At 38.1% G+C, this 17,048-nt stretch overlaps 1 long non-coding RNA gene across 3 annotated transcripts in view; it reads right to left on the bottom strand.

Annotated features, from left to right (window-relative positions):
* The window catches only part of LOC148109072 (uncharacterized), a 45,037-nt gene that overhangs the window by 22,423 nt on the left and 5,566 nt on the right, over nt 1–17,048 (bottom strand). Inside the window, exons 2-4 of one of the 3 annotated variants that reach the window (XR_015726497.1) lie at nt 16,733–16,923; nt 14,244–14,553; nt 13,691–13,833 (exon numbers count right to left, since the gene is read on the bottom strand). This is a non-coding gene — a long non-coding RNA (uncharacterized LOC148109072). Of the gene's footprint in view, nt 1–13,690; nt 14,554–16,732; nt 16,924–17,048 lie in introns of all 3 variants that reach the window. The other 2 variants (XR_015726498.1, XR_015726496.1) reach the window with 2 other exon arrangements.

Below are 17,048 nucleotides of genomic sequence, written 5' to 3'. Positions count from 1 at the left end.
TTCAGGAAATCTCTTTGAAATTTTGAGATAGATAGCACAGATTCCATCCAGATGGAACCATACATACCAAACACCTGATGAGAGTAAACACACTTGTAAGGCTTAGAAAACTCCCATCAGAGATACAGTGGCATAAAATCCTCACTGGTGGCTTTAGTGAGCTTCAGTGTTTGTGTGTGTGTGTTTGTGTGTGTGCGCGTGTGTGTGTTTTCAGTAAACAGAAGAGGGATCTTTTCTATTAATAAACATGAAGTCTTCAATGAAGACCCAATCAGGGCCCACTTATCCATTTGGCACAGTAGACACAGTGCATAGGGGTCCACAATATTTTGGAGGGGTTCATGAAAATGTTTACATTACTTTTAAAATAGAAAATGAACTTTTTAGGGGCGCCTGGGTGGCTCAGTCGTTAAGCGTCTGCCTTCGGCTCAGGGCGTGATCCCGGCATTATGGGATTGAGCCCCACATCAGGCTCTTCTGCTATGAGCCTGCTTCTTCCTCTCCCACTCCCCCTGCTTGTGTTCCCTCTCTCACTGGCTGTCTATTTCTGTCAAATAAATAAACAAAATCTTAAAAAAAAAAAAGAAAATGAACTTTTTAGGTTGAAGAAAATATCTTCATATATAAATATATGATATTAATATATTTATCTGTGTACTAAGTCATAAAACACAGTTTTGAATTTTTTTCTTCCGAAAATTTATTTAAGTTTTAGTTAGACAGCTTCAGTGTGTTAATCAGCTGTTCCATATGTGAGCACATGAACAGGAGATTATTTGAGAAGGCTTGTATCAAAAAAGTCTGGGGCGGTTGCTATTGGCTTAATGCATTTTGAAATGAGAACCTTGCTGGTGACCCTCAAAATCTGGGTTCATGTCTTCATCATTATTTGTAAGCCATAGTGCCTTTAACCCACAGTTTTCCCTTGTTACTATCTATATTACCAGAACCTCCTGCAAGTTTTTATTTTACAAGAGGGTTTGCAGAAGCAATAACAAACTTGTAATAACATTTATATTTCATAAGCTACCTGGTGCCCTCTATAATAATTCCATCTGGCATCTACCTCTATAACTTGGCCAAGGTATATTCACCTAATTGTCTTTGCAAACAAGGAATTATAAATGCAAAGCTGGGATTTGTTTAACACACAACTGAAGAAATGTAGCTTTCATTCTTCAACAGTCTGCTGATATGAAAGGAGAGGTGGTGTGTGTGGGTGTAGGTGGGCGGGGATGTGTATATGTCTGCATGGGCACACATGTACACACCCACTTCTCAAGAACAAAGTAACTGATGGAATTTGACGACCTCTACTTCATCTCACTCTTTCCAATTACACAAAGGCATTAGCTAAGTTATAAAGACAAGATCATTCTAGAAGAGTTCTTTCAAAGCTTAAAGTGAAGGTGAAAGATTATTTTTTACCCAGCTCAGAATATTCATCCTGAAATTGCCAGTGGATAGGAGAGACTAACGGACATAGGATATTCTCTTGGAGATTGCCATGAGTCAAAACTATCATCAGAGGCCCCGTGACAACATGAGGACAGTGTGCTCTGCCACAATGTCAGATGGGCTCCTTCTGGCCATCTCTGGTGCATTCCCAACACTCACCGCTGTCTATAATCGGTTATTTCCCCCCACGTTCACCCATCTTTCTCCTCTAGCCTCTCTTCTTCACCTAACTCAGCTCCCTGTCTTTGTGTTTTCTTTCCCGTCTGCCTTAGCATTGACATTGTCACCTGGGCCTCAAACTGGCTTTTAGTATTCTAGCTTCTGAACTGGCTGGCTCAGTCATTTTCAATCCTATTCTATTCCGAACTATGTGAGGGATGTAGCAGGTGTTCACCAGTATTCATGGCTCTCCTCGGCACTGATTTTAGGAGGTGTAGAACGGCATGTGAGATTCTTCTAGGAAGAGAAAAATTCTGTAGGCTGAAAACTTCTGAATGCTTTCAATGAACAGCTGAAGGGCATGTTTCCTACTATTCCTGCCCAATCATGTTGGGCATCTCTGCTCTAGAGCTTGCTTCCCAAAGCGGTGGTTCATTTGCCTCCAACACTGGCATCACTGGGAGCTTGCTGGAAATGCAGGCCCTCAGGCCCTCACTCTAGACCCATTGAATCAGAATCTACATTGTAACTAGTTGCTTACATTCAAGTCTGAGAAGCACTGCTCTATCATGATAGGAATTCAGTTAAGACACAACACACCTGACAGTATAGATGTCTGTCATTCAACTATCTAGCAGTAACAATACATGTAATAGCATATTATGATCCCTGGAGTAAAGTGGGTTGCTTTTTATTTCTAACATTTAATAACTCTGAATCTTCAGCAAATTATTTAACCTCCTGGAACCTCAAATATCTCATGTGTAAAATCCAGATAATAGGGGTGCCTGGGTGGCTCAGTTATTAAGCATCTGCCTTTGGCCCAGGGAGTGATCCCGCCGTTCTGGGATCGAGCCCCGCAACAGGCTCCTCCACTGGGAGCCTGCTTCTTCCTCTCCCACTCCCCCTGCTTGTGTTCCCTCTCTCGCTGGCTATCTCTCACTCTGTCGAATAAATAAATAAAATCTTTTTAAAAAATAAAAATAAAATAAAATCCACATAATAATCTCACACAGATAATGTGTATATAATTTTTAGCACAGTGCCAGGCATAAAGCAGGAGTGAAATAAATAGGTTTTTTATTTAATTGTTAAAATTGTTACTAATATCATTATTGTCATCATTATTTAATCTAACCAGGCTTCATATGTTATTAATAACTTTTCAGATCAAGTTGCACAGACACACTTCTCATTTTCCCGAAGCTTACAACATAAAATGGGCAATAACTATATGGGCAATTGCACAAAAAAAGCAATGTGCTGACAAAAGATTGATAGCACATTCATTCAAATCTGTTTATGCTGAGATATTAGTGAGCATCAGCTTGGGTTTATTAGTCAGGCCCACTGATTAAATAGCATTATCTGAGTCACAAAGTACAAAATCAGGAAACCACTAAGAGATGATAAGATTAAGACATTCACCAAGTGCAAAAATATATGAAAGGAGAGTCAAAACTTTGGTAATAGAGAAGCTTTATCCTGTTAGATAAACTTTTTAAAAATCAGAACATCAACAACAATCTCTAATGGAATTTTTAATGATCTATTGCAGTCTGAAGTCACTAAAATAAATAGAAGTTCCTTATAAGCTCAAGCCAAACATTTAATTAAATGTACCAAACATAAATGGCATACTTTTTAATCTAGTCACCCAAGCAAAAAAGTCAGAAGAGGACTTTCACTCTTTGTTAACTGAAAAAATAAACAGATCTCCAGGAGAACAGAGTCTTCTCTTTTTAACAATCCACACACCAGGCAATTGTGCTATTTATACTTAGACTATGTATGAGCTTTGGCCGTTGCCCAGCCTAAAAATTAGAAGTAGGGACAAATTAAAAACATTATCTCTGAGTTATTTCAAGCTCTTTCCTTTAGTGCTTCACATCCAACTCTTAATCCCCAACATACTTTCATTATGTTCAAAAATTTATTTTAATAGAAGATTATTTATATTGCTGTCACACAAGCAAATGTCCTTTGGTAGTTGTTTTACCAGTAATTGAGATAACTATAAGTCTTCTAAATCTGTTCCCTTCCTACTGTATTCACATTAGTTGAACAAAGATATCTAAATAATCAAAACTCATTTGAACTTTTACCAAGACCATTTCTCTGCTTTCCCAACAGTTATATTAAAATTATGAACATCATTTACCTCTTAATTAATGTTTGAATAATAATAAATTTTATTAATTTAGCTAAGCCAAACAGCATATCTGCTATATAAAAATTAATTTGAGGGGCACCTGGGTGGCACAGCGGTTAAGCGTCTGCCTTCGGCTCAGGGCGTGATCCCAGCGTTCCGGGATCGAGCCCCGCATCAGGCTTCTCTGCTATGAGCCTGCTTCTTCCTCTCCCACTCCCCCTGTTTGTGTTCCCTCTCTCGCTGGCTGTCTCTATCTCTGTTGAATAAATAAATAAAATCTTTAAAAAAAATTAATTTGAAGTATCTATTAATAAAGTAACCAATCATTTGAGGCTTAGAATAGATTTTTGTAGAAACTCAGTTGGAAATTTCTGGAATATATGGTAGAAAAAGGTTAAGATCTGGAGTTTTCAATACAGACATCCCTTTTTCTCATTATTCATTTAGGACAGGACAACACGTAATATCTAGATAACTCGAAAAAACAAGGATTCCCTGAAAACCAACCCAAAGGTAGAACTCCAAGTTTGAATTAATTTATAAAGTAGAGGAGAATCCATTTTGAGGTACCAAACACTCTTTACTTAGTTTCCTCTTTACCTGTGTTTTGCTTTGTTTGGGTGTTTTTATGTCAAATTTCAGTCTAAAGGGTGGGGGTACATTCTCAACCAGCTAAGTAGATTTCAAGGGATTAGAAATAGAGCAGATAATACAAAGAACTTCCTTTTAGCTATCCATCCATCCATCCATCCATCCATCCACCCATCCATATTCCAGAGCAAATATGTGCATATTTGTTTCTAGTCTCTGGAAATTAGAGGAAAAAAAAAAAAAAAAGCTCATGTTTTGCTTTTAAAATAGTTAAGTAAAACATATGTTCATTAACAAGGGGAAGAAGATATTCACCACTGATTATAAAAAATCATGGTTTCCAGAGTCTCCTGGGTGGCTTAGTCAGTTGGGTGTCCGACTTCTGAGTTTGGCTCAGGTCATGATTTCAGGGTTGTGGGATCAAGCCCACAGTGGGCTCTGCACTCAGCATGGAATTTGCTTGAAATTCTCTCTCTCCCTCTGCCTCTGCCCCTCCCCTTTATGCTCGCTCTTTCTCTCTCTCAAATAAATAAATAAATCTGTAAAAAGAAAAAAAAATTAAAAATCATGGTTCCCAGACACACAGACATGCAAACACACTTCAATAATGTATAGCCTATTTTTTAAAAAACAAAGCAAAAAAAAAAAAAATCATGGTTTGGGGTTTGACTAACAATGACTTCTTTAGATGCTATGATGTGTCAGTTACTGGCATGTGATGAGCAAGACAGCAGGATACCTATTGTCACAGAACTTAAAGTCCAGTGAAGCAAAAAGAAGAGTAAATCAGAGATTAGAATGTGGTACTCAAAGTACAGTGCTCTATGGGAAGACACGGGAAAGAGTCAACCCAAACTGGAGGGGTCAGAAACTCTTTCCAGGAGAAAAAAGGATGTCCAAGATGAAACCTGAAGGCTGTTGACATATTTTTATTTCATTAATGATCCAAGCAATCAAAAAGGTAAACCAATAATAATATGCAACTTGTGTGTATGTTATTATTTGCAATCATTTTTTTAAAAAAATAAAATTCTGTATTGAAGATGGTTTGGAAGGAGAGGAAGAGCTGGGTGAGAATGGAAGAATTGGTATTATCACTCTCAGCACAACGTGACAACATACACCCAAAAATATAAAAATGTGTATATTTTTCAACCTAAAATACACATTCTAGACATTTACTCTAAAGAAAAATTTAGGATATGGGAAACATTATCTACAATACCATCTAAATATCTATGTATCTGGTAATGAGTAAATAAATAATAGTGCATTCATATAATAAAATATTATTAAATCATTAAAACATTGTTAATAAAGAAACATTTGTTAACTGACATGGATTTAGGCATGATATATTACATTTAATAAGATTACAAATTTAGGCATAGGAGGAATCCATTTTTGTTAAAAAAATGCACACACACACACACAAATCTTGGAAAAATACAAAAAAATGTGTTGAAGTTATCACTGGGTGACAGGATTATGAAATTTTTTTTTTTTTTTTGCTGGGGACTGTGTGTCTCTATTTTCTAATGTTCAACATTGAAAATATGCTGCCTTTATAATTAGAAAAATAAAAATAAAAATTATGGGACCAGGACAAAACATATGAAATTATAGACATTTATACACCCATCTTCCTCCCACCTCCTAAGGAGAATAGATACTGAGAAAGATGCTTCATTTTGCTGCAGGTGTAAGGGTGAGGACAAACTGGATGCGATGAGAGAGGACTGGACTTCTCTACATAGACCCTACATGATGCTACCCAGAAGAGAAAAAACTATGATCCTGGAAAGAGACATACAGAAAGAGAGTACAAGACCAAGACAAAAAAATAGAAAAGAGGGGCAAGAGGAAAGACAGAGATGAGTACTCAGCAACTGCTATAATCAGCAGAACTTTGGAGAAGGGAGAATTTCCAAGAAGTTTGCTTTGTCATACGTAGTATATCTCTCTCTTAGGGGTTCACAAAAAAATCTTTAGAAAAGACCCACGTACTGGGATAGAACTTGTGTGTATTTTAGAGGAGAGACCCGTGGAAATAACCATTTTCCTATTAAAAGGAACACAGATTCCCCAAAGTGGAAAAAAAATAACTTTTAAAATGATGTAACGGAGAACAACAACAAGTCTGAAAAGTAGAACATGGCGGATTTTGTTTTTAACTTTCTCAAAGCCATTGGCACATGTGTGGGAATCTCAGACATAGAGTAGCTATTCGTAGAGCCCTTGGACGGCTAAAAACAATGCTCCCAGTGGGAAGAGAAGCGAGAGAGGCCCAGCCATTGTGACCAAAGCCAGGAGCCACACAGGTGTGGCGCACACGGCAAAGCAGGGCAGGAGAGGGTTTGCTGGTCTGGGAACAGGAGGAGCCTTGAATTGAGAAGAGTCATAAAATACTCCAAGTCTTTCACGTCAAGCGAACGCACAGGTGACAGAGGAACAACACGAAAGAGCTCAAAGGAAATAGGTTTTAAGGAAGCCTGTATATGAAGATAAAGCTCCACTTAAAGATGAGGTTCTCATCAACATGGCCAAAAGGATCTTTTAAGAACACCGTACCAGATTATGCCACTCCCCCAGGCAAATCTATTTCATTCACAGTGAACCAAATTCTTTACACGGTCCCATGTGGTCTGACCCTCTGTCAGTCTCTCCTCCTCGGATCCCTATTTCTTCCTCCACCCCACACTGACTTCCTTTCTATTTGTCTAATTCACCGAACACAGTCTCACCTTAGAACTTCATGCTAGCTGTTCCCTCTCTCTGCCTGGAATGCACTTCCACCAGATTTCCACTTGGCTAACTCCCTCCCTGCCTTCAGATTTTTGCTCATAGGTCACCTTTCTAAAGTTTCACCTTGACCACCATATTGAAAGATGCAACCAGCTTTCACTAACCCCCACCCCATGCTTCCAATTCTCTATTATTTCCCATAGCACAACCACCTTCTAGCTTCCAACTTATTTATTAGGTTTATTATTTATTGTCTGTCTTCCCCTACAAGAGCTGAACTTTTTGTTTGTATAAGCACTAATATATCCCAAGCATCTAGAATAATACCTAGTCTTCTATTTGTTCTCAAAAGATAATTGTCAATAAATACATGAGTGAGTAAAGCTGCATGCTTGTTTCAGTCCTCAGTGTTCACTCAGTAATCTGGTTTCTTTTAGAGTAACCATGCAAATTAAGACTAAGAAAACCTTGGGGCACCTGAGTGGCTCCGTCAGTTAAGCATCTGACTCTTGATTTCGGCTCAGGTCATGATCTCAGGGTTCTGAGACTGAGCCCTGAACCAGGCTCTGCACTGGGCATGGAGCCTGCTTAAGATTCTTTCTCTCTCTCTCTCTCTCTCTCTCTAACAGGAAAAAAAAAAAAAAGATTCTCTCTCTCCCCGTCCTTCTAAAAAAAAAAAAATAAGAAAACCTAAAATAATTATAGGACCTTAAAATGGTTCCATTCGAGATTGGAGCACTTAGATTACTATGAAATAAATATTCAGATCATTAAATTGTTCCTAGTAATGTCATTCTTTAGTACTCTTCTTTCTGTAAGGTCTTGACAGTAAAAATACTTTTTAATTTGATAACTAGGTTTCAGCTTCCTCACCAGTATGATGAGGGGATTGTGCTAGATCATTACAATGATCTCCTCCAAGGGGTTGCAATTCCACACATGATTTACAGACGTTTGGAATTATTAAAAATTTAAGAGGATGAAGTAGAATCTATCGATAAAGATCATATTCTTATTCATAAAACAAGAATGTTTAGAAGAATTTCATGTGGTAACATTTGCATGTAGTAAGTTTGAGAGGGGAGGGATTTCTCTTTTTCTGTCCTTCAGCCTCTTCTCTGAAAATAAGTGCTTTCTCTATTGCATGACATAGTGCAGTTCACAAAAGCCCAGTTCCCATCATTATTTCCTATGTTTTACTATTACTTTGATGATATCTATTCTCAAGTTTTGACAGCTTCACATAGCTTGGCAAAAATGCGAACAGATACTAAATTCCCAAGTTCAACAGCTTGAAGCACCTGTTGAAATCATTTAAAATGCATTAAAATAAAGGAAAAAGCTAATCTTCAAAAAAAATCATCTCTTGAATATATAAGAAACTATGATTTTATGAGCAAGCCATACATATATAATACACCCTTTGGATTCCCAAACCAAAGTAATCTCATGTCAAAAAAAGGAATTAATAAGTTTTACATATATTTCAATGTTCATCTTCCTCCGTCTTTGTCACTCGGTCTAACTAGGAAAATAACATTTTTTCACACCTTCGAAATTTGAGGAAATATTACATCTTAAAGTTTGTGCATTTCAGAGTTACTGCTTGATCAATGAACAATTAAATCTGTTTAATATGTTACAATGATCTTCACATTAATTTGCCTGGAGTAAAAACAAGAGCTCCACACAAGATTGATCAAATGACTTTTAAGTCTCCAATGCTAAATTGTTTCTGAATACAAATGGAAGTGCATTATAGCCACCTGAGCACGCAATGAATTCCTAATGAGCAGGTGCCATCATGGTGATTACAATATATAATGACAGCACCGGCAGATTAAAGCACTGCCCAGCACTCTGCATTTGAGACCTGGCACTGCAACTACTGTACATTCTTTGTTGGATCAATTCAAGCCTCATTTAGACTCTAAATGAATTTGCTTTGGATGAGTGTATTTTATAAATGGATCAAATGTATTTTATAAATGGATTTTTTTTTTTTTCAGAATTCTCATATGTCCCTGATTCTCCATCAGAAATTATCCTTTCCTTGCTCGGGGAGTGCCAGGCTAAGATTTCCAAAGACCTGATAAGCATTCAAGTTAAATGAACCACTGTGTCCCCTCCTCCTCCATATAGTACCTTGAATTCTTCTTTCCAGAGGCCACTTTAGTACAAGGATTATAGTATAAAATAAGTGTCCAAGGAAAAAGAATTTTAAGGAAGTCTGCACATCAAACTAGTACTTCTTCACTCACTTATTCAAGAACAAAGATTTCTAGAAAAGAGAGAACGTCAAATCCTCAGTCATTTTTATCAAAGCTAGACAAGCATGCTGTTTGCTAATGGTTTTCAATTTTTTCAGCAGTTCTATAGTTCTTTTCTACTCTCTGGTTGGTGTCCCATTCACTATTGCTATAGTGCATTGTGTTCCTCCATAAAATCAAACAAATGGGGAAATGGCCTCCCTATGCTTAAAAAAATGTTCTTGTTAGAACCAACACAAATGGATTAGGAAGCATTGTAGCTGGACACTATGTCTAGTCCATTTCATTTGAGAAGGTAAAGACAGGTTCCCAAACTTCACACTCCTTAGGAAAAAAAAAAGACAACTGATTATCAAAAACCAGTCAAAGATAGGTATGGAGAAATTGGAATGACTGCCGGTTAAGGTACAGACAAATTAAAACAAAAAATGGCAGCCATGTACTTCAGTCAGGATTGGCTAGTTTATGCTGTGGTAACATAAATTCTAAAATATCAAGGGCTTAGCACAGTAAACATGTTACTCACCCAAAGTCTTTCACCGTCTGTCCTGGATGCATGATCTCAGCTTTGCTGACCGCCTTCATCTCATTGTTGAGGGAGGTCATCAAGTGGAGGTGACTGCTAGTTAGTTGACCCCCAAGCTGGGAGAGGCAATCAGAACCTCCCCAGCCCCTCCCTTGTCTTGGAATGTGCACTCTGTCCACCTTTCCCACAGTGGGAGCTATTTTCAAAAATGCAGCCTTGAGACAGCAATGTGCTACTGAGAGCATGTGGGCAGTATACCCAGCTGAACCCAGTGAAGGCTCTACATAAACTTCTAAGACTCTAGCGGGCATGGGCAGAGATCTGCTTGTCTTACGGTGGCAGAAGACAAGCCTCATACCTAAGTCCCCTTGCTTATGAAACCTGCCACCAACCAATCTGGAGTGGTCTACCTCTCTCATTCTCTCCTTGTTCTCGGTGTATGGGAGCCAGTTTGCAGACCAACACTCACAGCACCCAAGATCACAAAGCAGGAAATGAATGCGCTTGCTAGGCAGTCTCACAAGGATAAGGGTAGCTAAGTACTTTTGCCCCAAAGCATCACATGGTACCTCTACTCACATTTTATTGGCCAAAGGAGTCACAAGATCTTACCAAACCTTGAGGGAGCATAGAAATACAATGCCTTTCCCACCCCTATGCCCCAACCTCGTGTGTCCAGAAAAAGTAGAACCAGAAACACTGGCCAACAATCCAAATATTTTCCACAACATGGAAATCAAATGAATCAAATTTCCCTTCTAGATATCAAGCTATACAATCCCCGGCTTATATACTCTGTCCTAATCGGTTCTTTACCAATAAATGTCTGTGGAATTATGGGATATAAATCATCATGGAAATATGAATGGAGGAGATAGGTAAATGAATAATGGTGGGGTGAATATTTACACAGAAGATAGTTAGGAATATTTTATAGCTAATATAAAGGCAGAAAAGAAAAAAAGAAATTGAGAGATATTTCTTTTCAATGAATTTTGATGGGTAAAATTATCCTCTTTTATTAAAGTGAACTAAGAAATAATTGAGTTGAAAAGGGTATAGAAATAAAAATGTAAAGCAATGTTCATGCTTCTATTCCTAAATCCAAAATTATTATGATTTTGATAAAATATATAACTAAATTGTAGACATCATATTAAGACAGGTGTTTTATTCAACAATAAGATTATTTGTAAGAAAAATCTAAAATACATAATTTACCACTAGGGCTAGCTGGATGCACAAAGATTTTTTAGAGCACAATTAACAAAAATCTTTGCATACTCCTCTGTATCATCCAGTATCCTATAGATGATTTTTTTATTATTAAGTGACTAGTGTTAGAAGAATTAAAAATTGCATTATATCATCAGCAGCTTTAACAGATGAAAACATTGGCACTATGTGTGTGAAATAAAAATATGGTATGAAAAAAAAGGGTAACAAACCCAGAACAAAAAATTTTCACTATGTACAGGGCACCTGGGTGGCTCAGTTGGTTAAGTGTCTGCCTGCATCTCAGGTCATGATCTCAGGATCCTGGGATTGAGCCCAGCATGGACTCCCTGCTCAGCGGGGAGTCTGCCTCTCCCTCTGCCCCTCCTCTCCCCCCACCACCCACCCCCCGTCCTCCTCTTGCTCTCTTTCAAATAAAAAATAAATCTTGGGGTGCCTGGGTGGCTCAGTTGGTTAAGCGACTGCCTTCGGCTCAGGTCATGATCCCAGAATTCCAGGATCAAGTCCTCTATCAGGCTGCCTGCTCAATGGGGAGTCTGCTTCTCCCTCTCCTCCCCCCTCTCACTTGCTCTCTCTCTCATTCTCTCTCTCAAATAAATAAAATCTTTAAAAATAAATAAATAAATCTTCAGAAAACTTTTTCACTATGTACTATGACAAAAGTACTTCTAATAATTTGAAAAAGTTTTAATTACAGCTTATATAAACACCACTGTTAAAGAAATCTACAACTTCCATAAAAGTGGACAGAGCAGAACCTAAAAATAAAAAGGTCGAGTGGGATTGAAATGGAATAATTTGTTTGAATATATTATTGATGAAAGTTAGAGAAAGAACTAGCAAATAGAGATGAAAAGCTTAAAACACAAGAAATATGAGCTGTGCCTCTAAATTGATTCTTAATTGAAAAGCAGGGAAAAGACTAAAAAATTTACATTCCTATCACTCTAATAACAACCACTGTTATTTCAATTCACCTTTTCCCCAAATCTTTTCCTTTTGAGTGTACTTTTTACATATATTCAGTTATTGACGGTAATAATGTTCTATTAAGTTGTAGCAAACACTGAATTAGCAATTACCAGTGAACGCTGCTATTCCTCACAATGAGTGTTAGCCCTTTGCAGTGGTCACACTGTGAGGCAGGGTACTCATTCCAGAAGCCACACTCTCAGCCCCACTTCAGATTTCCTATGTTGAAAATGCCACGTGCAGTGGGGGCAGTGGTATTACTGGGCCTGCAAATCTGGCATTTTCTTCAGTCCTGCTTTCAAATCAAGAAAGGCAAATCAATAAGCTGGAGCTCAAGAAAGTTGGGGGGGGTGGGGAGGTGAGCAAGACAACAAAGGATTTAGAGAAATACTCTTAGGAAAAATGAGTAAAATTTCTGGGGATATTGAACCCAGAGGGGGAGAAAAGCCACAGGAGTAACGTGGTGGCTCTCTTATGATATTTAAAATCTCTATTCTATAAAAAGGATTTGATTTAGTCTCTGCAGTTGGGAAGGATAGACTGGATGGGAATATGGATAAATACAAGAAATATTCGTAATAGTTATAACTGACCAGAAAGATTATTTTGTAGTACATTTTTTTATAGAAAACATTTTAAAAATTGGATGCTTTTCTTTTGGGGATGCTGTAAAGAGATTTATATTGAATGGGAAGTTGGATGAAATAAATCCCAGCATCCTTTCTAATGCTCTAATTATTACAATCTATACATTTAGAGCTTTGACACATTTCTTAGATGTAAATTTGATTTGGGAGGAAAAAAAATCATTAAGAGCCAAATTGGGTGATTTAAGTGGACAATCAAATTGAGTTATAACAATGATTTTAGTATGTGGGGGGGGGGCGGTTGTATGTTTAAATCAAGCGAGACTCTAAAGTAATGAACTAATTTTAATATATTGCTTTAAACTGGCTCTGAATAGAATGCCCAAGGTGTTTTTTGCATTATTTTGTTGGTTTTCTTGATTTCTGTGGGTTTTTTTAATGTACAATATGTCTTTCACCATAGTGTTATTATCTTATTTTTAAACATTTGAAAACCAGGAGAAAGATTTAAAAATTTACATTCCTATCACTCTAACAACAACCACTGTCATTTCAATTCACCTTTTTCCCAATCTTTTCCTGTTGAGTGTACTTTTTACCTATATTCAGTTATTGATTGTAATGATATTCTATTAAGTTTTAATACCAAACTTCAGTCCTTGGGGAAATACAGGAACCTAAGTTCCTGTGAGCCTCTGGTCATAACATTTTCACCAACCATAGATAACCATGTTTTATGTGTATTTCTGTCTAAAGATACCTTATTCAATATATATTGTCGACTTGCTAACATTGGACTCACAGCCAAGAGCACTAGAACTCATGCCTGAACCAAGTTTATCTAACACATGTATTTTCTCCCTAAGGCACATCACAGCTCTCTTGTGCTGAAGAACAGTAGACCGTGCTTCCCCAGCACACTCAGGGGCCCTTTGAAATAGTAAAAGCTTCAAGAAAAAGCACCCAAATGTAGAAACCATGTCACTAAACTAACCTCAGGAAGAGCACGTGTTGAGAGCAGGAGCGCTGAACCAAGATGGCAGAGCACCGTCGGGCTCGAGCTGGGCTGGGAAATGTGCAACAGGCAACTTGACAGGGTCTCCACTCCACACGTGGCCATGGATGACTGCAAAAGAGCTGCAGGTATTGATTTGGGAATTACAAAGAAATTTTTGGAAGTCAGCAAATGTGTAAATATGGAATCCACCAGTAATGAGGATTGGCTGCATTTTGTATATCCTGTCTCTGTCCATGTTGTGATACAGTCTGCATGAGAATAACTTGTAGTGACCACCTACAAGCTATGGAGTAGCTATGCCAAGCTTTACGTGTCCATTTTTAAATTGTTGCACCATTAGCTCTGAATCAGTTAGGACCCCAGAGTTGCAAGTGATAGACCACCCTTTGCAAACCAGTTCACAAAAACAAAATCTCTTAATTTACGTACCCTGAAAAGTCCAGAGTTACCTCTGTTTGTCTTCAAACATGGTGATTTTGAGGATTCAAATGACGTCCCTGGGACTGAGTTTCCATCACTTGGTTCTTACCTCCCATGTGTGGCTTCTGTCATGAGCTTCACATGGTAGATAATGGTGGCAGCTGCACACTTTTCTCAGCATTATATCCAGCGTGGAAGAGAGATGATCCTTCCCAGAAATCCTACTGAAACTCTTGTTTTATAGTTTTGGCTTGAATGGGTCATGCTCCCCCTCCTGAAGCAATCATGGCGGCCAGGGCAATTGGATAGCCTGATTCTCGAAGTCTGGATCATGGGCATCGCCTCCAGAGCTAAAGTGGGGTCACCATCACCAGTCCATAGAGATTCAGAAGCAGAGGTGCACAGAGGGTGAATGTGCGCTGGGAAGCACAAGAAGAAGTACCCACTCAAAAAGTTTTTCCCCACGCTTAAATATAACACTACTATGTTCATCTTTCTGCAAGTAACTCCAAATACATTTTCAAGTAATAGGATCACAATTGCAAATAGGATTATAGAATACTGATTTTGGAAGAGCCTTGGGCTTTCTTTAATTCACCTGCCAATCCAGTGAGGAACAACTGCCCCAGCCAAACATCATCCCTATTTGTCTAAACATCTCCAAAGACAGTTAAGATTTGACAGCTGTAAATTCCATCCACCTTTAGACTCTAGTTCTGCCCAGTTCCATGAGACACCCCTCTGCCTACTTAAATTCCGTTTCCATTGTGTCCTCCAGGCTTCTTCTTTCTGGATAAGTTTATGACTCTGCCAACCCTTCCTCAAATGGCATTTCAGGCTCCCTCATCATCCTTGGAATAGTTTCTATTTCATCCATATTCCTTTTAAAATGTGAGGTCCCAAATATTCTGGCGATTGAAGTGGACAGTCAAGCTGATCAGAATATTTTATACATAGTGGGCTCCTGGGTGGCTCAGTCATTAAGCGTCTGCGTTCAGCTCAAGGCATGATCCCGGAGTCCTGGGATCGAGTCCCGCATCAGGCTCCTCCACTGGGAGCCTGCTTCTCCCTCTTCCACTCCCACTGCTTGTGTTCCCTCTTTTGCTGGCTGTCTCTCTCTTTGTCAAACAAATAAATTTTTTTAAAAAAATCTTAAAAAACCCCAAAAAGAATATTTTATACATATGGGGTGCCTGGGTGGCTCAGTCAGATAAGCGGCCAACTCTTGATTTCTGCTCAGGTCATGATCTCAGGGTCCTGGGATCGAGCCCTGAGAGAACATAGGGCTCTGGGCTTAGTGGGGAGTCTGCTTCTCTCCCTCTCCATTTGCCCCTCCCCCCACTCGAGTTTTCTCTCTCTCACTTTCTCTCTCTCTCTCTAAAATAAATAAATAATCTTTTTTTAAAAAGAACATTTTATATATATATGCTCCCCAATTCAGTGAAGAACTCAGTGAAGCTCTTTCTATTCTCTAACTGGCCCCAGATTCCTACATAGAAGGCTCCTCTTCTGTTGGAACACCCTCACCAGCATCTCTACGTGAACAAACCCTACCCAGCCCTCAACGTCTCTCACATTTGCCTCCCCTCTGCAGCAAGTCATTTCTAGTTAAAGCAAATTGAATCCCCCCCTTCCTTTAAATTCCTATCTGGTTTGTTGTTCTGCTGTTGTTTTATTGTTAGTTTGTTTATCCCTCTTTTATGGAATATAACCTATATCATATATTGTCTCCAGTAATTATCTTATCCTTATACCAGACTATAAGATTCTCTAGAGAAGACCGGTGAATATTACTTTCCAACCCTTGCTTAGTACTGCCAGGTGTTTAATAGGTATCATTTTCCAAAATGAACAACCAGAGTAGCCTAAGACAATGCTAACAGGTATGCAGTAATGTAGCATGTAATTAGTTCCACCTTAACTCTGCCTTCCTTTATAGTCTTCCTCCGAAAAGTTCTTCCTTCAGAATAAAATTTCATTTTACTGGTTATATTTTATTTATTTTAGGATTTTCCAATTTCTAGCTTTAGTTTTCCTGATAACCTCACAAGTTCCTGTTTGTAAAATACAACGTCCATCAGAATAAATATTGTGTATATTTTATTCACCATTTAATCTGGCATACTTAGGACAATACCTGATACACAACAGATTTTCAAAAGAAGTTTTGTTGAATTGTATTTTTAATGATAACATAATTATAACTAGTCTTTTATCATACTCATCTACATGCTCTCCCTTACATGCTTTATATACCTTATATATTAAGCCCTACATCTATGCAATCTTTTTTAGAGTCTTACAAGGAATACTAACACATTTATCATAATAAAATGTGATGTACTATTCAAATTTAGAAATAATGATGTATTAGAGAGTATATTGATGGTTGCCAGAGGTAGGGTTAGGGGTGGGCAAAATGGGTGAAGGGGGGTTAAAAGGTTCAAATTTCCAGTTATAAAATAATGAAGTCATGGGGATGGGACGTACACCATAATATCTGAAAGTTGCTTAGAGAGTTCACATCTTAAAAGTTCTCATCACAAAAAAAAAAAAAATCTATCACTATGTGTGGTGACGGATATTAACTGGACTTACTGTGGTGGTCATTTCACAATGTATACAAATTTCGAACCATAGAGGCACCTGGGTAGCTCAATTGGTTAAGCGTCTGCCTCCAGCTCAGGTCATGATTTCAGGGTCCTGGGATTGAGCCCTGCATCAGGCTCCCTATTCAGTGTAAAGCCAGCTTCTCCCTCTACTGCTCCCCCTGCTGGTGCTCTCTCTCTCTGTCAAATGCATTAAAAAAAAAAAAAGTTAGAAAAATTTTGAATCATTATGTACACCCAAAACTTATTTAATGTTGTACGTTAATTATGCCTCAATAAAAAAAAGAATGGTGTACTAATTTGCA

Source organism: Ursus americanus, chromosome 13, assembly GCF_024610735.1.
Source record: "Ursus americanus isolate L20-20 chromosome 13, mUrsAme1.1.p, whole genome shotgun sequence".
Taxonomy (NCBI): domain Eukaryota; kingdom Metazoa; phylum Chordata; class Mammalia; order Carnivora; family Ursidae; genus Ursus; species Ursus americanus.
This window is presented reverse-complemented; position numbering and strand designations above follow the sequence as displayed.